The sequence below is a fragment of the Lepus europaeus genome, chromosome 10 (genome assembly GCF_033115175.1).
Source record: "Lepus europaeus isolate LE1 chromosome 10, mLepTim1.pri, whole genome shotgun sequence".
NCBI lineage: Eukaryota > Metazoa > Chordata > Mammalia > Lagomorpha > Leporidae > Lepus > Lepus europaeus.
The window spans coordinates 123,440,532-123,462,217 of record NC_084836.1 but is presented as its reverse complement, the minus strand read 5'-3'; positions in this window follow the sequence as shown (position 1 = coordinate 123,462,217).

Genomic DNA, 21,686 nt, shown 5'->3' with positions numbered 1-21,686 from the left:
CGGCCATGGCACGGGGCCCCATCACCAACCCCGGCCATGACATGAGACCATGTCACCAGCCCCAGCCATGGCATGAGCCCCTTCACCAGCCCCGGCCTCGCCTCCTCTTGCTCCCTTGTCAGATGGCTGTCTCAACAGCACCTGCCTCATGGGATTGTTATCTGAGCTCCTCAGAGCCATATTCCTAACGGACCTGGTGCAAAATGAGGCTACCTACTGGTTAATACTGCTCGCCAAGGTGTCAGAGAGAGAGAAGACAACACAGAGCAGAGACCAGAAATCTCTCAGAGGCAAACACAAGGAGGCGGCCACCATGGCAGCCCAGGCGCATCCACCGGGGTCCCCTGCATGTGACCCTGAGACCAACGCCCAGGATCCACAACCCTGAGATGGCCCAAGGAGGGGGACAGGGAGGACAAGCACAGGCAATCAGAGCCGCCCAGGATTTCCACGCGGTCCAGAGTCGGCTCCCGCTCCGAGCAGACGCAGGTGTGAGAATAAAGCAGGAATGGGAAGGAGTGTGTGTAGACCGGACGCCGTGGTCACAGGCCTGCCTAGTAGCAGCAGGATTAGAGAGCTGGGGTGGGCGGAAGGTTACAGGGGAAACCAAATCAAAGTTTCAGGCGCTTCAAATGAACCAATTCATCTATAAATGGAAAAAACCCTTGAAGTGGAATGTTCGGTAATAACATGTAAACTATTTCTGAAGGTAGTCCATCTGCACTGGTTTATCTCCCCTTTACGTCAAGCATGTAGCTCCAGGTTAATTCGTAGTTTCAGCAGGTTGCTCTCTGGAACAAACGTGGGAGGGGGAGAGACTCCAGGGCGGCGCTTCCTCGGGACACACGGGAGGAGCGGGGTGCAGTGGGGAATTGTGTGTTCAGAGCCACGAGGGTGCTCGGAGCACGATTTATTCTAGCTCAGTCCGCACAGCACGCCTCTCTCTGAGACGGCTGAGTGTAGCGCCAAAATGCCATTGTTAGAACCTGAAATACAGAAATTGATTTGGTTCACATCTCACATTTTAGCGTAACTAAATAGCTTTTAGTGTAGAGTAGGAATTTATTTATCGAAAGGTTAGCAGCAACATTTTCAGGGTAGCCGCGCACACGCTGGAGGGGTGGAGAAGGCAGAAGTGGAAGACTCTCTACCACTTACTAAGGACTCCAATTTTCCCTCTCAATCCAAAGGTGTGCGGGAGGCACTCAAGCAGTTCGAAGAAGGAAACATCAATAAAGCTAGATGTTCTAGCAGATTCTCCCGTGCTTGTGTTAATTGACAGGTGAAGGTCCTTTGCTGGCATTAACTGGATGCCTACTGAGCACCGTGTGAGTGTTGACAGGTACAGGGGTGAGTAAAACACACGCCCTTGGAGAGCTCACCTGTCTGCAGGGGAAGAGGCCAGTAAGTGAGCCAGGAGGAGGAAGAAGCACCTGCTACAATGTATCAATGTGGAGGGCCCAGAGCAGACAGGAAACCAGAATGAGCCGGTGGGCTTAGGGCAGGGGCTGCTTACCACCTTATCATTTATGTTTTACATTTTTATTTTATTTATTTTTTACTTTACTTGAAAGGCAGAGAGATATACCAGCCACTGCTTCACTCCCCACCTGGGACTGGGCCAGACTGGCGCTAGGGGCCCAGAGCTCAATCTTGATCTTCCGTGTGGGTGGTGCACATTAGCAAGAGGCTGGATTGGAAGCAGAGCGGGTGCTGGAGCCCCAGGGTCTCCAAGTGGCATCTTAACCACGGCACCAAACAGCTGCCCCTGGTCACCAAGCACCTGCCCCTGGACCCCACGTTCTCTGCAGAACACATGGAGAAGGTGTGACTTTGTGCAACATGTAGGAGATGATGAGGACGTGGGTTCCGTGGCCGGTGGGGGAGGGGGAATGTTCCCAGCACAGGGGAGCGGCCAGGAGCCCTGTAAATGGAAGGGGAGATATAGGCAGCTTTTAAGCCGTGTTCGCTGTCCAGATGGAGTGGTGAGTTCTCAATAATTAATTTTCAGATACTTTTAGGGCAACCAGATTTGGGACACTCTTGAGAAGGAAGCAGCTCGCTGTCCCCGCAGGGCCGGGTGGCACAGGGCACTGACTGTCACAAGGCAAACCCAAAGGCCACGCAAAATCAAACTCAGGAGCCCAGAACATGGGGTTCGCTGGCCTCCAATTATTTGAGCTGTTAATGTAGCTGATCAGTATTTTAAACTTGAAGCTCTCAAAGTTTGTGAAATATTTAAAAGCGGGTGCAGAAATCCCACAGACGGAGATAGCGCTGGGCAATAAATCTTTCAGACGGGGAAATGGAACTGCCACTCGGCATTTCTGTCCTTCGCTTCCATCAGAGCACGTCAGACACCCGGGCCAGCACGATGGCAGCCGGCATTAAGTGCAGGTGGGAGGAGGGCGTGGTCTGCACCAGGAGCCTCGGCCCATAGAGGTTCGCCCAGATTCACCGGCAAGCGTCCACTCTCGGGTTCACGTCTGCCCCCCAAGGCGTTCTCAGGTGGAAGAGGTGTGCAAGCCACACTCGAGTGTGTGCTCCCCTAAGATTGCGATGCTGGCCCCCTGTGGGTCCAACCCACCCCGAAAGCTGACCGAGGACTCGCGGCTGCCCCCAGCCTGCTATGTGTCACAGAGTCAAGATATTTAAATTGAAGCTTGGGGCCGGCGCTGTGGCGTAGCCGGTAAAGCTGGCACTGTAGGTGGCACTGGTTCCAGAACCAGCTGTTCCACTTCCGATCCAGCTCTCTGCTGTCGCCTGGGAAAGCAGTGGAAGATGGCCCAAGTCCTTGGGCCCCTGCACCTGCATGGGAGACCGGGAAGAAGCTCCTGGCTCCTGGATTCAGATCAGCATAGCTCCGGCCATTGTGGTCATCTGGGGAATGAACCAGAGGATGGAAGGTCTCTCTCTCTCTCTCTCTCTCTCTCTCTGCCTCTCTGTAACTCTGCCTCTCAAATAAATAAATAAATCTTTAAAAATAAATAAACCAAAGTTTGTATGTTATGGAGGCAGACGCAGTTATTTATAACCTGGCTACACGCCGCAGTGAACACCAGGCTTGACTAAGCTGGGGGGAGATTGTCGGTTGTCCAGACAGATTGCTGTACTGTCCGGACTTGTAGAGGCAGCCGAGTTGACTGTGCCTACCAAACAGAGTGATTTTACGGCTGGGTTACAGAGAGAAAGAGAGAGATGGAGAGAGATGCCTTCCATCTGCTGGTCCACTCCCCAAAGGGCCACAATGGCCAGAGCTGGCCAGGCCAAAGCCAGGAGCCCAGAACTCCATCCAGGTCTCCCACGTGGGTGAAGGAGCCATCTTCTACTGCTTTCCCAGGCACACCAGCAGGGGGCTGCCACCCATGTGGGATGCTGGCATTGCAGGGGCAGGTTAACCCACTAGGCCACACCACCAGCCCAGGGCTGATTTTGCAATGGATGGCCCACATGTCTCCAGCCAGCCCTGTGCTGTGCTGAGTGACAGCTCCTGCCCCAGCCGTGGGCTAGTTGTGGAGGCCTCGGCTCTTGTTTTTTTTTTTTTTTTTTTTCTTTTTAACATTTGTATTTATTTGACTCATTGAAAGAGCTACAGAGCGAAATCTGCTGGTTCACTCCCCAGGTGGCCACAGTGGCCATGGCTGAGCCAGGCTGAAGCCAAGAGATTCCTCCATGTCCTCCATGTGGGTGCAGGGGCCCAAACACTTGGGCCATCCTCTGTTGCTTTCCCAGGCCCTTAGCAGGGAGCTGGATGGGAAGTGGAGCTGCAGGGACTCAAACTGGCGTCCATATGGGAAGCCAGCGACACAGGCGGCAGCTTCACCCAGGAGCCCCAGCGCTCGCCCCTCAGCAGCTCTCAAATAAGCCAGTGAGAAGGGCCCTGCTGGGTGTCCTCCACAGGGTGAACCCACTGCAGCCACGCTCGGGGCGGAGAGTCGGTACAGTCTTCAAAGCCGCTCAGTCCTGCGGAGAGATCAGTACGCCTTCCGTGCTCTGTGGGGACCCACGTGCCCACACACACGCATGACGACACATGCGAGGCACACGCGCCGAGGGGAACACGCTCATAGCTCAGGTTCTACATGGAACGGACACTCTGCCTGCTGCGTGTCTCGGGATAAAACCTCACCGTCCTGGACTTCACGATTTACTTTCGAAATTCACTATCTATTTGTATTTGTCTGAAAGGCAAAGCGAGAGAGAGAGAGAGAGAGAGAGAGAATAGAGAGGGAGAGTGCGCTCCCATCCACTGGCTTACTCCCCAAATGCCAGCAATGGCCAGGACTGAGCCCGGATGAAGCCGGGAGCCAGGACCTCAGGGTCTCCTGTGGGTGACGGGGACCCAACCGCCCAAGCGTCACCTGCTGCCTCCCGGGCTCTGCATGAACAGGGAACTGGACGCTGAGGCGGGGACTCGAGCGGGCACTCGGGTATGGGGACGCAGGTGACCCCGGAGGCAGCTCGACGGCTGAGCCGAACACCTGCCCTGGAGACCGAGATCCGTTTGCTGAGTCCCCAGGGCCACCACGGCAGAGGCTCACGGAGCGCACCGGCGACATGCCGGTGACACACGTGTCCACTCTGTGGATGCTGGTTTGCACGTGGATGGCGACGGTTCTCATCCCACAGCTGCGTATTCACACAGCGGGCATCAGCAGGGGAGAGAGCGATTTATCGCCCCCTTGCCCCCAGGTGCACAGCAGGGCTGTGTGTGGAGCGTGCCACGCCCACGCTCCCCGGGCCCAGCTCGTCCCCTGACCCCAGCCTGACCAGGGCCCAGGCTCACTCTCTTCCCAGCTGAAGCAGCGTCTGGCACCTGCCCTGGCCAGGGCTGCCCACGCCCTCCCCCCGTGCTGCAGGCAGCGCCAACGCCAGAGGATCAGCAGCCCGGACTCCAGGCCCCGGCCCGACAAGGCTGCGGCTGCGGCAGGCGGTGCTTCGCCTGCTGTGCTCGCGAAAGTCCGTTCCTCATCTAAAATTCATCTAAATCGCTTGCCTGTGAATTAATAATTCTGAATGCTGACAGGGATGCTCAGTCTGAGCATCTTTTCGCCCTGAGTTCTGAGAAATGTGATTGAGGGTGACAACGTCTGCCCGGACGTCTCCCCCTCCCCCGCAGGCTCTGAGACCCCTGCAGCCCCGCACACAGGCATGTGGGTCCACACGCACACAGACACGCAGATGCACATCCAGTGGCACTCCAGAAAGCTCCGGGAAATAGGGACTCAAGCGGTGTTTATTTTGCTGCAAAATTTCTTGAATTTGCTGCATTGTTTCATAATTCACGTTTTTTATGAACTTTTGAAGACCCCACTGTGGATGGATTTTAAACAAATTTTTCACCAAAGTAAACTTACCGTTTAATTCAATTTTCCATGGACTTGACGTACCCTCATATATACATGCGTGTGTGTGTGTATATGTGTGTGTGTGTGAGAGAGAGAACAGGGACTGAAGACCTCCCCAAAGCCTCCAAGCAGGACATCTGGGGCAAAGCAGCCCCAGAGCCGTCAGGACCGCTGGGTTTGCCAGACAGGGGACACAGGTGACCCTCTGGTGGCAGAGTGCAGGTTCACTCATGGAGGAAAAAACACCAGCGTGAGATGGAACAGAGCAGGTCCTAGATTCTGTTACACCAGGGTGGTCTGGGAAGGCATTTCTGAGGCTATGACCGTGGGGCCCGAGGGAGCCAGCGGCCAGGGTCACACGGGCCGCTGCCAGGACTCAGGGCGCCATGGCGGGGGGGGCTCTAAAGCCTCGGACGTGGGAGCCCCGGGAGGAGCCTGCAGAGGCAGTGGTGGGAGCGCGGGACCGGAGGGTGGCCAGGGACGTGGTTTCTGCTGACAAAGGACTGGCTCTGCCAATCCCAGGGCTCCCTGGATAATTGTGCCCCACATTTCCAGCCATTTCCAAACATGAATTATCGGGCTTACTGGGCGGATCAGCATCGCTGCCACTCTCCCAGCGGCTCCCCAGGCGCGAGTCCCTCCAGGAGGCCCTGGCAGCGATGTGCCCGTGATGCGCCCACCACGCCGCTGCAGCTGCACCCAGCGCACCCCAGAGAGGCTGATCTGCAAACGGCAGCACCTTCAGGGGCCACGTCGGGTGCCAGGAGGCACGGGAGTGAGGTCCTGGGGGGTCGTTTTCAAACCTCCCGGGGTGCCTTTGGCACTCCTGTCCCAAGTGGGCAGAGCCTCAGGCTACTGCCCTCCGCAGGGCGGGGCCTCCTGCCTCCCCGTTAAGAACGGGAGGCTGCAGAAGCCAAGGTGCAACTTCGGGAGTCACTGCCTGGGCGGGGCCACCTGCCATGTCACGGGGCAGTGGAGCAGCCCAGGGTTGGTGAGAGGCGAGGCCTCCGGGGCACCGAGCGGGTCTCCAGCCCCAGCCAGGCCATGGGCTGCCCGGCAGCTCTGCCCTCCCGGCCCTCAGAGCCCCGTGAGGTCTTTGTCGCTTGCCGTTCCAACCTTCCCAGTGTGGGGTCGTTCATCGCACAACAAGAACCACCAACACAGGAGCCCGCAGGGACCTCTCCGGGCGGCAGGCTGCTCTTTGCGCTGGGAACACATTGATTTTAAAATCCTCCTCCCATTCTCTACACACCAGCATAGCCAAGGCACAGGGCCAGTCTGGACATACATGTCTTTGTGGACACACGTGCACATGTAACAGATACACACGTATGTCGTGAATTAGTCACAGCTTAATTTGAAGATAATAAATCAACACGCAAATTACAATAAAGATAGATTTTTTTCCCCCACCCAGGGCAGGTGACACACTTTCTCTAATCTGTTTGCCCTGGCTGTAAAATGTGTCTAAATTAGACCTGCCTCATCGCCGGGCCTCATAATTGGCTGTTGGCCAAGGCTGGCACGTAGCGAGCAGTCCCAGGTGAGGCGCAGCCGGGCTGCGGCTTTGAAATCTCTTCAGACATCGCCTGGCCCAGCCGCGAGGCCCGCACTTCCTCCCGCACCTGCCTACCGCCAAGGCCTGCGCCTGCACGGGTGATGAGGCGGGTGTGGAAAGAGTGCAGGCCGCTGTGTGCCCCGGCCTCGCTGCCCACGCAGGGAGACCGAGCTGTGAACACATCGGGCCAAGCGGCACGGATCCTGGGGGTCCCGGATCCCCACACAGGCAGTTAGGGATCCGAGCCCGTGGTGTTGTTTTTTAAATTTATTTATTTGAAAGTTAGAGTTTGGGGGAGCATCATCCACTGGTTTACTCCCCAGATGGCCGCAATGGCTGGAGCTGTGCTGATCGGCAGCCAGGAGCCAGGAGCTTCTTTTGGGGCCGTCTTCCGTTGCTTTCCCAGATGCACTAGCAGGGAGCTGGATTGAAGTGGAGCAGCCGGGACTTGAACAGCTGCCCACATGGGATGGCAGTGTGGCAGGCAGCAGTCTTGCCCACTATGCTACAATGCTGGCCCCAGGCCTGGGGTCTTTATCACTGAACCCGGCAGCTTGGCTGTAGGCAGGCTGTTCCTGTGGGTGTTCTGAGCGGACCGCACGGTGTGGGTGTGCCCCACGCCACCAGCAGAGCTGGCTGCGTGTACACTGAGGCTGGCCAGTGGGGCGGGGTCTGTGGGCCCCTCAGACGTAGGTGGAATGTCCCTCACAAGCAGGCTGTCGGCTGTGGCTGGAAAGCCTGGCTCCAGACCCACCAGCATCTCCCCCACGACAGCTCCTTGTGCTGCGTGTGTGACCTTGTGGCTTTAAATCACACCTTCAGGGTGAACCACAGGGGTGTAGAAGTGACCCCCGAGAGAGAGATACAAGGTGAACCCCACAGCCAAAGCCTGGCCATGAGGCCAAGGCTATGGGGTCAGCGAGACCTGGACTGGGTTGAGGAAGGAGCCTGGGCTCTCGGGGCCACAGGAAACAGACCCTGAGTTCCGTGCCACCAGCACTCAGGGAGGCCGAGGGGACTGGATGGGGCCTGGCCAACGAGAGACGGGGTCTCCACCATCAGCCAAGACCCGGGGGGGCAGGTCCCAGCTGCTGTTCACCCTTCTTCTGCCTCTGCCAAGAGTCTCCCCGCTGCCCCCCGCCCCCCACACTGGATACCACCCTGGGCGGAGGAGGAGGGAGGCCACGGAGCCCTGTGCACCCGAGTCCTCCCGGGAAGGGGCCTGATCCACGCCGCTGGGCAGCGGCGGACGCCAAGGGTGCAGCCCTGAGCGCCCCTTTCCTGCTGAGCAGGCTGAAAAGCCCCGTTGTTAATGCAGAAGCCTGTGCAGTCGCTCCGTCCGGTGTGAGCGGTGCCCTCGTGTGGTGTGAACCACAGACATTGGGGAGCACAGAGCCGAGTGGTCGCGGCAGAAGCTCCCGCAGAGCCCAGTGGATGCGGCGGAAGCTCACGCCTGTCCTTGCGCCCCAGGGCGGTGTTCAGGAGATTCCTATGGAAACAGAGGTGAGGCCTTGCGACACCTGTCGGAGCTCAGGGTGCCCGCTGCCCCTTGCCCCCCAGCCTCCCTCCAGCTGGGCGGTGCCACCCTTGGGAGCTCCCAGCAGCTCCGCTCCTGCTCCCAGCCCTGGGTGCTGTGGCCTTCCTGCCTGCAGTGGCCAAGCTGCAGAGTCTCCTTGGCTCTTTCAGGCCCGGAGTTGCTCCTCCCCATGGAAAAGTGCCGAGTCGTGGAGGGGCGGGGCTTGCTGTCTTGGCTGGACACTGAGTGAGGAAAATGTCACAGAGTGGGACTTCTGGGGGAAACCCAGGTGCAGATGCTCTCCCCGTGCAACCCGACGTCCTTTTTCCGTCATGTGCCTGAGTGCCTTAAACGTTCGTGGAAAACGGAGTTGAGGGATATGCCTATTCGGTGCACAGCTCTGAGATGCAGGCATGACGTTCTCATGGTCCACAGTTTCCACTAACATTTGAAAGACCATCTCATGCCAATGGAACTTCAGGCGTGTTGTGCTGACTGATTATTTATTAAACACAACTCTTGGTTCATATTTTATTCATGTTTTTGAAAGGCAGAGTTGGGGGAGAGGAGAGAGACAGAGAGACAGAGAGAGAGAGAGAGAGACAGAGAGAGAGAGGTCTTCTATTAGCTGATTTGCTACCCAAAAGCCCGAAATAACTGGAGCTGGGTCAAGCCAAAGCCGGAAGCCTGGAATTCCATCCTTGCCCCCAGGTGTGGCTGGAACTCCAGTACCTGGACGTCACCTGCTGTCTCCAAGGCACATCAGCCGGAAGCTGGATTGGAAGTGGAGGTGCGTCCATCCCAGGCAGCCCACGTAGCAGCTTAACCTGCTGTGGCAAAATACCCACCCATAATGTGCTAATTAAAAAAAAAAATGTTTTCCCAAATTAAGAGCACGGCTATCACGCATGCATTGTTAATTAGACACTGGGCTTCAGTATCAGTGTATTAAATATGAGCCAAAGGGAGTGGCGCACACCTGTGTTCCTGCTTTGAATTCATGATGAAAACTGATGACTCACGCGAAGCGTTAGCGCCAGACACTGGCCGCCCTGGGCTGCCTGACCCCCAGCAGCACGGCCGTCCCCACGCCGGGCACGAGTCTAGGGGAACGCTGTCCCACGTGGGCGCCCCAGTGAGGTGGGGCCGGGTACAGCGTCACACATTTCACTGGGATTCAGGAGTGACTCCGGGCCTGGCTTTATCTTCCTCCCCCTGTGAGTCAGCAGGAAGCATCACACATTTGGCAAAGTGAAAAGCGGACCTGTGGCGTGAGCTGGCCGACGGCCAACAAGGAGGCCTGAGATGTGCTGCCCGGACGTCCGCCAGCACGCGCAGGAGCTCTGCCCATGTCCATCCGGGGGTGACGTCTCCCGGCGCCTTTGTGCGCGAACCTCAGCAGGCTGCGTTCTGCCCTTCTCGCGAGCTGCTCGTCGCCCAACCCGGAGCGAGCAGATTTGTCTTTGTTGCTTCCTTTTGCATTTCTGCGAGCGCTCTGTGAGCGTCTCACAGAGGCAGCCGATGTTCTGTAACAGATGACTCTGCATATGAAAACCCTACCCCTCATTGATTTCACTTAGCGTCTTTCCGTGTATTCTAGCTGGTTACAAACACCTGGGCTCCCTACCCCACACGACTGCTGGCGCGGCTGGAAGGCTTTCAGTGCATTTTTGTTGCTTAAGCAGAAATCTGTTTGCAAAGCTGGCTTTGCAGTCAGTGTTTTCGTTTGGGAACAGAAGGTGTAAACGTGAAAATATGTCTCACTCTTCCCTTCAAGGCAACGTGAGTCTCTTTCTCAGGAAGTGCTCTGTAGCTTTGCATGGGATTTCTCAGGGATGATCTAGGCAGGCGGACAACAAAAACAGCAAAATGACCTCCCAGCAAACACCAGCGGGGCTGCTGCTGGTGGCTCAGTGTTGATAAACTCCCAGCTGAGGGCTGTGTTTGCAAAGCATCTTTATTGGCGCCCTTTTCCCCCAAAAGGATAAATCCGAGCCTGCACTGTGGAAGCAGAAGCCGGAGCAGCGATCAATTCAGCAAGTGCAGTGTCAGTGAAAGTGGAAACAGCCGGCGCGGCTCGCTACTTTGTGTTTATTGGAGCCATGTAGATCCTAGTGCGACATCTGAGGACTCCATGAAACTGCTTCTCTGCAAACAGCCCCCTGTCTCGTGCCAGACCTCTGGAATTTGCCCATCTGCACTCTGGCAAGACCAGGGTGCCCGGCCACAGTCTGCAGCTTTGAAAGCCCTGCGGGAAGAAGACCCCAGCTGCCGCTCAGATCCTGGGACGCCAGCATCAGCGTGCGGCCTTTGTGCCGCCTTCGAATTCTCCTGTGCACAGTAAGCGTGAGGTTTTCCGTGGCTCTTTAAAACGTCGGGAAGTTGGCCATCTCCATGGATCAAAGCACAGCAGTAAAGCTGTCTGATGTCGTCCAGTCACTAGCACCTTCTCTCACAAAGAAACCAGGACAGCCTGGGCACAAGGGCTCTGCATGTCCCAGTGGCCCACACCTGGTCACCCAGAGAGCAGCCTGCAGGGTTCCGGAAGGTGGCTCCTCTCTCCGGTGCTTCCAGGCAGCGCCGCTGCTGAATCCCGCTCGCTCCTGCCTTGGAGCTGGGGACACAGGTGCCATCGGCTCGTTCCTCCACAGCTACTCTACAGAGTGGGGGGACATGTGGGCCTGGCTGGGCTTCCAGGACAAACACCCAGAGCCTGCGTGGCTTAAGCTGCAGAAATGGACTTGTTACTATTTGTTTGTTTATTAAGGTTTATTTTGTTTATTTGAAAGACACACCAACAGAGAGAGAAATGGAGAGACAGAGAGAAAGACATCTTCCACCTGCTGGTTCACTCCCCAAATGACTGCCACGGTGGGGGCTGGGCCAGGCTGAAGCCAGGAGCCAGGAGCTTCTCCCAGGTCTCCCGCATGGGTGCAGGGGCTTAAGGACCTGGGCCATCCTTTGCTGCTCTCCCAGGCCACAGCAGAGAGTTGGACTGAAGTGGAGCAGCCAGGACTTGAACTGGTGCTCGTAAAAGATGCCAGTGTCACAGAAGGAAGCCTAACCTGCTGTGCCACACAACACCGACCCTAGAAATGAATTTTGTGCCCGGTCTGGAAGCCAGAAATACAAGGTCGAGTTGAGGACTTGGTTCTGGGGAGGCCTCTCCTTGGCCTACTGGGGCCATCTTCTCTCCGGCCTTCTCGTGGTCTCTCCGCGTGTTCCCATCCTGAAGTCCTCAGCTTGTAAGGACAACAGTCATTCCGGGCCCTGATGACCTCTTTAGAGGAGTCGTCCCCGAGGACAGCCACATGCTGAGGACTGGCCCGCAGCGCATGGACTCGAGGGCGCCCAGGTCAGACCATGACGGGCTCCGTGTTCCGACTCCCCGGGGCACTGAAGTGGACGAGAGCGTGGCCCCTGAGGCCCTGCCGGGGCCCAGCGACGTGCAGGTGCAGAGGCAGAGGCTGGGCAGTCGCCAGTCCCAGCTCTGCCGCCAGGGAGCTTCCTGGGGTGCACACAGCAGGTGTCACATGAAACAGACATTGAAAAACGAAATTTAGGTCAAGAATATCTTTCAGTAAAGGTTTCCATCGTCATGAAAGTCTCTCCTTTGGGTAGGTTCCTTCTGTCCATTTTTTTTTTTTTTTTAAATAAGAGGCATTTATGCTTTTCTCTTTTCAGAGGCAACATCCAAGAGGAAGAAAAAACAAAATGTCCTCCCGACTCGCTGCTGCCTTTGTGTATCTGGTTGGAAGCGCTGGTTCTGGCCGGGATGCTCACGATGAGTGGCAGTGTGCAGCCCGGCTGTGGATAACCTGGCCGGGGTGGACAGCTTTCCGTGGTCCACTTCCGTGAGCATGTGAGCGGGGCCTCTGATTTTATGGGAGGCGATTTCCTATGAAAGCCCAGTCCTTGTTACTTCATCTCTCCCCGTGTTTGGCTTTCTACCATATAATGGGAAATTAGTGGAAGCGGATTGAAAACATCATTGTGAACAGGTGCGTGATTCAAACAGCCGCTGTTTAAGTGACAGCTGGAGCATGGAAGCAAACACGAGCAGATAAATGTGTGTGATTTTAGAGTTAATAATTATGTTGCATAATTTTCTTTGGAAGAAGAGTTTATAATAACATTTTTTAAAAGTGCCAAGCCAAGTAATTACACACTTGGCAAGCCATAAAAACTAAACAATTTGGCAAATGCCTCATTAACCGAGTTCTCAGGTCAATGCAGGGTTTTATTTTATTTAAAGCAGTATATTAATTTTTTTCAAAATAGGGCTTACGTTTTCATTTTATGGCCTCGCCATTTTTCTTATAATTGCAATTTGACTTGCTAATACGATGTTTTAAAATGCAATGTTTAAAAGTCAGCGTGGCCACTTCATCCGCGGAGCTCAGGTGGGATTGATCCTGACAGCGGGAAGAAGCCGTCGCTTCGGTTGGTTCCCACCCCAGGAGAGCCTGGGCCTTGGTTCCACTCCCGGGAGGCCAGGCTGCAGTGTTTTGCACAACAACTTGCTGTCAGCCGTGTAGCTACCAGCCACAGACATCGTTTTGGGAGCCCGGAGGTAATTTTGGGAGTCGGTCCTCATTTTGGAAAACTCCGGACCATGAGGAAGGGGAACGCGAGGACACTCCAGATAGGCTGTCTGGAGCTCCGCCCCCCGCCCTGCACCCTCTGTCCCTATTGGTGCACGGGCTAATCAGTTCCAGGCGGTAGCCAATGGAGGAGCAGGCCTGGGGACACCGCCCAGTGGCACCAGGGGACCGAGTCGGCTGGGGGCCACCCTGGCACTCCCAGCACCTCTGCTGGTTACTGGTCGGGCCAGTTCTTGCCTGTGCAAAACCATTTTAAAATAAAGTGGGTGCACTTATTTTAGATTTCACACAAAGGTAAAATAAAACCACAGTGAACCCCAGCACTTCATATACGTGAAGAAATCGGTACCAGGCGTGCTCCTTCAACGCTGTCCCCAGGAAGCACCGGCTCACGGCTCCGACGGCAGCGGCCGGGCTCCCCTCCGCGCGCTCGTGCAGTCTGTCTGTCCGTCAAGTGTGTTACACCTGCCGGGCGGCAGCTCACTGACAGCACGAGCACCACACCGGGGGAGATTGTATGTGTCCGCCCGTGACGATGCCTCGTCTCAGCGCTTTCACAGGATTTTGGGGTGTGTGCCCCATAACTTATCTGGGGATATTCTGTTGCATTTAAAAAGACAGTGACCCAAAAAAAAAAAAAAAAAAAAAAAAAACACGTGTGTGTGTGTGTGTGTTTCTGCGTAACTGCTGTTTCTGTGGCTTGAACTCCAGCAGCAGACATCCTTGGTCAGAGCAGTGTGTGTTTCAGATGTTGCTGGTTTGGCCAAATCACTGCGCCCCATGGGGCCGGCGCTGTGGCACAGCAAGTTAAAGCCTTGCCTGCAGGGCCCACATCCCATACGGATGTCGGTTCGAGTCCCGGCTGCTCCTCTTCCAGTGCTGCTCTCAGCTATGGCCTGGGAAAGCAGTGGAAGATGGCCCAAGTGCTTGGGCCCCTGCACCCACGTTGGGAGACCTGGAGGAAGCTCCTGGCTCCTGGCTTCAGATCAGCCCAGCTGCAGATGTTGTGGCCATCTGGGGAATGAACCAGCAGATGGAAGACCTCTCTCTCTCTCTCTCTCTCTCTCTCCCTCTCTCCCTCTCTGTAACTCTGCCTTTCAAATAAATAAGTCTTTCTTTAAAAAAAAAAAAAAAAAGAAAGAAAGATTTTTCCAACTTATCCTCGTGCCAAGAGTTTATGAAGTGCCCGGGTCCTCACCAGCTCCCCACTGCTGACTGCTACTGGTGTTTTGCGTTTTGCTAACCTAGAGGCAATAAATGCATTCAGTTGATGTTCGATTTTGCATGTTTTTAATTATTAGTGACATGTGGGATCTTCCCAGGGGTAGGTTGAGCTGTGCACCATTTCCAGGTCAAAATACATGGAATCAGTGGTTTTCTCCAAGACTGGAATCCACTATTGACACTGCGTGGAGTGGAGTGAACAGCAGTACTTTCAGTTGATGAGCTCAGCTCGCTGACATTTTATCATCCAGTTCTCATGACAATGCTTTTTATTTGCACTTCTAGTCAATATGTATCAAGCCCTTTGTCTGCGCCAAGCCCTGGAGCAAGGGCGAGCTGGTTACAGACAAAGTGAGGCCAGGACCTCATGGGAGGGGCTTCCCATGCCTCCGTGTCAGCCAGGAATGAACCTCGGTGTGAAGGCGTGGAGCCATCCACTGAGTGCCGTGCAGCCGGCACGGTGGAAAGCGAATCGGGACGTCCACCCTCCAGGTGGACACGGACTCTGTCCCGTGCAGTGTCCCAGGCAGAAGGACATCAGACTGAGGAAGCCCAGCGTTCGCGGGCAGGAGGGAGCGCTCTGTGGCTAAGACAAAGCTGTCTGCTTCCGCTTCTCTCGCCGCCCTCCGTCCACCCCTGCACGTCCTGCAGGACTTAGGGCATCTTCCTCTTCTAGCAGCCAACAGATGACCTCCGAAAGCCGTGTTTGAAAACAGATAAGTGCATTTAAGTATAATTGATTGCACAAGTAATAACGCCCAAAGTGATTACACAGTCTAGTACTTACAAAAGTAATTACACTTCAGAAAATCAAAATTAATTTGTACACTTCTGATGCACTTTTAAGGCTGTTGACATTTCATTGTAGTGCTTCTAATGAAATGAAAATTATTAATAATTGTTCCTACTTGAGTGTGACAAATGTCATTTTGTTGGAAAGGCAGGAGCACCACGGAGCACTGCCAAATTGTGATGTTGTTGAAGCTGGGGTGGATATTAATATGCAAAGTGGAATTCGGCATCTGTACTATTTCAGCCGCCAACAGCGGAAAGGCCATGTATCCTGGAACGCCCGTGGCTGGACGGCGCCCTCATTTCCCCGTCCTCTTTAACGCCAAACCATTAGATGGACAAAGGACCGTGGAAGCGTGAGCTCAGATCTCACCGCACACCTGCCGCGCTGGCCACCAAGGCAGACGGACGCGGCGGGAGGAAAAGCCGCCTTCTTGGTGGGCATCCACCGGGCAGGTCCCAGCAAAGTGTGCCAGGAGAACGGCTGTGACAGCCGCAGGTGCCGGGTGACAAATGAGGCCTCATCCGTTCATGGCGCAAGTGCAAAATGCGAAATCGGTCGATTTCCCGGGAGATGAGGCCTGAGACGCACTGGTGGGCTCTTAACGTAATAAATAAATAAACAAATAAATAAATAAATAAAATCCAGTTAGAGAGACGTACGAAATGGCCCCGGCTGTTCAAATCCACCCTGGACCCTGAGCCCAGGCTCCATTTTCCCTCTGTGCTGAAATACACAAAATGGGAAACCGCCACCAGCAGACGGGCGCTGCCTTCCTGATTCTGAACAGCCGCCGCCTCTGTCCGGTTCCATCACCCTGAAGTCCGCCCGTGGCCCTGAAGCAGCCGCTCCCTGGCCCTCCGGAGCCACCACGGAGCCGCCCTCCATCTCCCCATCTCCACAGCCCTGCCTGGTCTCTACAGGAATCTGGCAGGGGTGCCTTTTGTGTCTCGCTTACCCCGCCCAGCGTAGATCCAAGGTCTCCCCATGGCTAAGCCCCCTTGCTGAACTCCCGCCGTGCCTCCCACCCTCCTTGTTCCCCCATCCCTGATGGTGCCTGGGTGCCCCCACCTCAGTCCCCTCCCCGCCTCCTCCAGCATTCCTGGCACACGGGCCCTCGTCTGTGGGACCTGCCGAGTCACCCACATGATGCTGGCAATGGCAATGCCATTTACACCTTCCTGCAGGCTTCACCTACCTTGCGGGAGAAAGGGGAGAGGGACGTGTGCTGTCACCCAGGTGGGGACCCTTCAGGGAGCGCGGCGGGACATAGGGAGCATTCGCCACATGCAATGCCACGGCAGCCGGTGGAAACCGGTCCCAGGCAAACTGGTCCTGGGGGCAGCCTCGTTGACAGGAGCCCCTCCCCAGAGGGCCGGGGCAAGCGCCCACGGCAGAGGAAGTGGGCAAAGCCGCTGGTCCCTAACAGGCCCCTGCAACAGAGCCCGCTCCCTGGGAGTCCAGCAGAGTGGCTCTGCTGTTGGGTTGATGCCCATGGCATAGGGCTGACGGGCTGGGGGGGGGGGGGGGCATCTGCACACAGCCAGGAAGCTGAAGTGTTGGCCACGTCACCCACGGCCCTGTCCAATGAACTGGTGGAGACAGAAAAGGAGAAGCAGCAGACCCTCTCCCTACTAGGGGCTCAACTGCCTCCCTTGCACTCTGGGTCGGCAACGCGTTCTCCACCCTGGGGAGCTCCATCCTTGGTGGCCTCCACTCACAGGGGCTGGGGGCAGCAGGAGCAGTCGGAGGCAATGGGGGGGGGGGGTCTCTGCCATGACTTGGCTCTTCTGGGAAAAGACAAATCCTTCAGGGCCGCTTATGGCAGCCTGCAGCTTTGTTAGCGGGCTTTTCTAACCAGACCATTGCTGCACCTGTCGATCTGTTCTGTAACTTACAGGGATGATGCACAGGACCTTGGGCAGCACCGGGAGAGGCGAGTGTTGCTGGGGGCCCTGACACTGGCCTGGGACTCTGTGTCCTTAGCCACAGGTGTTCCCTGGGGTCAGGAGAGGGCATGCTGTCCAAGGTGGCTTCCGACCAGGACTTTGGCCACTGGCAATGTCCGGTGTCCAGTCCCGGCACTGCACCTTGGCTTGGAAGCTGCCTACTCATGCCCAGCCTCCACCCTCCTGCCTGGCGAGATGCTCCACCTGCTGCGGGGGTGGGAGGGCTTCCCAGCCCCCCACCAGGAAGGATGAAAAGGGCCCATGACAGAGCTGCTGGCTCTGGGAGAGCAGGTGCCTGGAAACAGGCCAGTGGGCAGGACCCTGGGCAGGAGGGCAGACAGGCAGGTGGACAGGCACTGGACAGGCCCCCTTCCTTCGAGTCACTGCAAGCCGCGACCCTGGACCCAAGGCCCCCTGGGCCAACACCAACTAAAAGGCACCCAGCAGCTCTGGACCCAGCCCCGTCAGGTTTCCTGGGATTTTCTTTATTTTCCCAGGAAAACTGCACAAACTCTCTGCACCTGCTTCTTTCTCCAGGGTCGAATGGTTTTGGTCACTGGGTGGGAGGCCTGGATGAAAACACCGTGACTGCCCCACGGCTGTGGTCCTGGTTGTGCTGTACCGACTGCAGAGATGCGTGTGTGTGTGTGTGTGTGTGTGACAACAGAGGATCCAGGAGAAAGGATTTCGAGTGCTTTTACAACAAAGACGTGATACATTTTCAGGAGACACCTGTATTGAAACGCCACTGAGTGCTCCGAAGATGCATAATATCTTTATGTGTTTTTGTTTGTTTTTTTAAGGGAAAGGGTGACCCAGATGTCCCCGACTTGGCCACCTCCTCCTCTCGTCCCCTCTCTCCACCTAAGGGCAGAGGCTGGGCTGCCCCGTCCACTGCTCTCCGGTGTGGAGCTCCCTGGGTCCTGAGAGAGGGCTCATTCGTCACAAAGGGGACAGGTCCTAACTAGACAGCCACAGACACGGCCACCGCACCTACATGCCGCTGGTTTTCGATAGAGTCCTTCCCTTTCATGCACATAATGTAAGAGGCTAATCATTCTGGCTTTGAGGCCTGCACGATGATAATCCATTACTAACAGGACAAAAGAGAGAGGTGGCTTCTTGTGCCACCCTCGGCGCGCCTGTGGTTTCCCTAAGCTCCGAGCGAGACTGGCGCGTGCCCCTCGGAGGGTCGACCACGCCGGCTCCCGGGGGTTCCCCTCAGGCCTCCTTTTGGTTTCAGGATTAACAGAACAGACACTTGTCTCGGTTATCTAATTAACTCTGTCATTTATTGGATTCCAGAGTCCCTGAGCCCAAATGAGAGGCCTTTCCCTGGTTATTACTAAACCATAATGCTAATCTCCATTTCAACACAATTACATTTTTACTCCGATAGTTTAATTAAAAAAAAGTGAGGGAAACGTCAGGGGCTGGCTTCTACTGAAAACAAATGGCTGCACTTCACAGGGGGGCTGCCTGTAAGACGCTAGTGTTTTGTCCGAGCCCTCACCTCTCGACCCACGAGGAGGACTCTAAAACAGAAGGAGCCAGCGCCGCGGCTCACTAGGCTAATCCTCCGCCTGCGGCGCCGGCACCCCGGGTTCTAGTCCCGGTCTGGGCGCCGGATTCTATCCCGGTTGCCCCTCTTCCAGGCCAGCTCTCTGCTATGGCCCGGGAGTGCAGTGGAGGATGGCCCAAGTCCTTGGGCCCTGCACCCGCATGGGAGACCAGGAGAAGCACCTGGCTCCTGGCTTCGGATCAGCGCGGTGCACCAGCCACAGCGCGCCGGCCTTAGCGGCCATTGGGGAGTGAACCAACGGAACGAAGACCTTTCTCTCTCTCTCTCACTGTCCACTCTGCCTGTCAAAAAAAATAATAAAGCAGAAGGAAGTATGTGTGAGAAAGCGTTCTACATGCGAGGACACGGCCACAAGCGGCTTCCAGGGCTGGTTCCTGCAGGAGGAGGGTCCCAGCACCACGGCCAGGACCACGCGTGTAGAGCCCACCCCGGGGTGAGCGGCCGCCGAGACAGAGCTCCTCTCGGAGATGGAGGAACGCAGGTCGGGCTCGGTTCCAGGTCTGCAGACCGAGAGGCCGGCTCTCTGCTCTCACTAAAGTTTACTGGGCTGCTGCCCCGCCTGTTGGGCTCTGTACTGCAGGGTGTGGCCCACGAGCCATGGCAAAGGCACAGAGAACTCAGCACATCCGAGCCTGTTGTCCTGAAGCCCACACTCAGATGTGCTCACCCTTCTCCTGAAACGGGCACCCACCCAGGCACAGGCACGGGCACACGTGTGCACACACAGGCAGAGACACGGGCACACAGTACACACGCACAGGTGCACACACACGTAGACACTGAGGTTCCGAGCTGTCTCTGTTCAGTAACGGAGCTGCAACCCTGCAGCTCTGGGCCCGCATCGGCTGTGGCTGGCGTACAGAGCGCCGACGCACACCCCGTGTATTAACGCGTTTTATCACACACAGCTGACACAGCTTCTTGGTGATCTGTCTCCCACGGGTCCAAATGCTTTAATAAATACATTCGTCCCTTTAGGTTGGGGAAGAAAGGAAACTTTAGTTAAATGTTCTGCGACACTGAATGAAAAACTCTCTCATTCCACGTAGCTCGGGAGCCAGCTGGAGTAACCCGGGAGCTGGGGACCTGAGTGACACCCAGTTACGGCCTGCTTCCCTAAGTCACGTAAGGAGGACGGGGGTGGACGCTGGGGCTTTGTGGGTTGGCTGAGCTCACAAGGGCTGGCCCCTGTGCGTGGGTCATAGAAGAAAACCCCTTGTTCAAGGCACAGGGGCTGCAGAGGGCAGAGAAAGGAGAAGCGGCCTCCTGTCTCCCAGGAAGGCGTGCAGGGCGTATCGTGGCCGGGGCCTCTCATCTGCCACCTCCCAGATGCTGGGCGTGCAGCTGCATCCGGGGAACTCATTAGGAACACGCCTCCCTGGACTGGGGCCCAGGAGAACCCAGCGCCGGCCGTGCCTGCCCCGCAGCCTGCACCAGCTGCACCCTCCTTCCAGGGCAGTGCCACGGGGCCCACATGTTCCATCAGCACCCTGGGGTCCCCTCGCCCCACTCATGGCCACGGGGCCCAGTCTCATTCTCTGCACTCAGATGGAAGAAGGCCCCTGGCTATTGCCAGCCGGCTGCACAGAACTCTCTAGGTCAGCTGTCCCACCCCAGCTCAGAGGTCAAGGTGGGCAGTCTGCTCTGGCTGGAGGCACGGTCAGGGAGGGAGGTGCTGGGTCCCCGGCACTCCATTTCACCTGAAGACATTTGGCTCCCTCCGAGAGCCGCATCTGCTGCCTGACTCCCACCCTTCTTGTCCGGGTGGTGCCCAGTCCACCCCCGCCCTGTCCATCTTTCCTGCATCTTTAGAAACACGCCTCCTTCTTGCCTCTATCAAGTCCTGGGGGGCAGGGGTCCCTGCCACTGTGAACAGATCCCTCGGGACGGGGCTCTCATCTGCCTTGGGGACCGAGTGGGCTCATTAATGGGATGACACAGACCCCCCGGTCTGGATCTCCATGACATCACACGGTGAGCACTGTCTGGGGACAGAGGCCACACAGGTCTCCTTCAGTCCCTAACCGATGTTGCACAGAGACCAAGGCCACTCGTGGGAGCCCGGGAAAGATGTGCGCACTGGCCACGTTCACGGGACTTGGAAATGGTGAGGATTGCTCCGTTTAGGGGTCCTCTTCCCCTGCCTCCCCAGCACTGGCGAGGAGCTGCATGGGAAGCGGGCACTCCAGCTGGTGCTCCGGTACGGGACGAGGGCGTCACAGGCGACAGCCCAGGCCTCTGCTGCAGCCTTTCCCGGACACCTTCCACAGCCCGCCCATCTGTCCCCCCGCGTCCCCTGTCACCGCCGCACGCCTGCTCCTTCCCACTCACCTGTGCCCTCCCTTGAAATGTAGACGTCCAGGAGAACGGTGCCCAGTGGACCCACAGGGGACTTCCGTTCTTCACAGAGCCCCCCCCACCCCCAGGAGTGGCTCTCTGCTTCCTGCCTTCCTGCAGGTGCAGTGCTGGGTGTGGCCCACCTGTTCCTGGACGAGGCGGTCCTGGAGCTGGCTCTCCGTCACTGGGAACCATCACTGACCGCTGAGTTCCCAGCCACGGGGAAGGGAGCAGCGAGTGTGCGGGAAGTGGCTGCCCACACACGCTTGGGTGCAGGTGGCAGGCGTGGCCTGAGCGCCCCACTGTCCCAAACCCCCCTCCCCGTAGGTGTGGTCGTGTCCCAGTGATCTCGGGAGCTCACTGCCTGTGCCGCTGACAGCCTGGAAAACAAATGCAGGGGATTCTTCCTGTAGCGGCTCAGCCGGCTTGGCAAGGTCTCGGTGCTCCAGGGCTGTCCGGAGATGACAACAAAAACTGCTCCTCTGATGCAGGCGTCAGAAACCTGAGTGGGAGGCGGGACTTGCGCACCTGCCCGCGCCCTGGGACGGGGGTTCCCTGGCTGTCCCTCGCCCCTTAGGAAGCCAGACGTGGAGATGCACAGTGCAGGTTATCAGGGACCTGAGGGCTGGGGGTGAACTTCAACCCCAAGGCTGCGGACGGACACAGTGAGAGGCCTGCGTGCAGTGGCACGGTGCCGGGCTTAAACGTTGTGTGCACTGAAGAGACACGCAGAACCAAAGTCCGGGCACAGCGCGCAGCACAGTCACCCTGGACG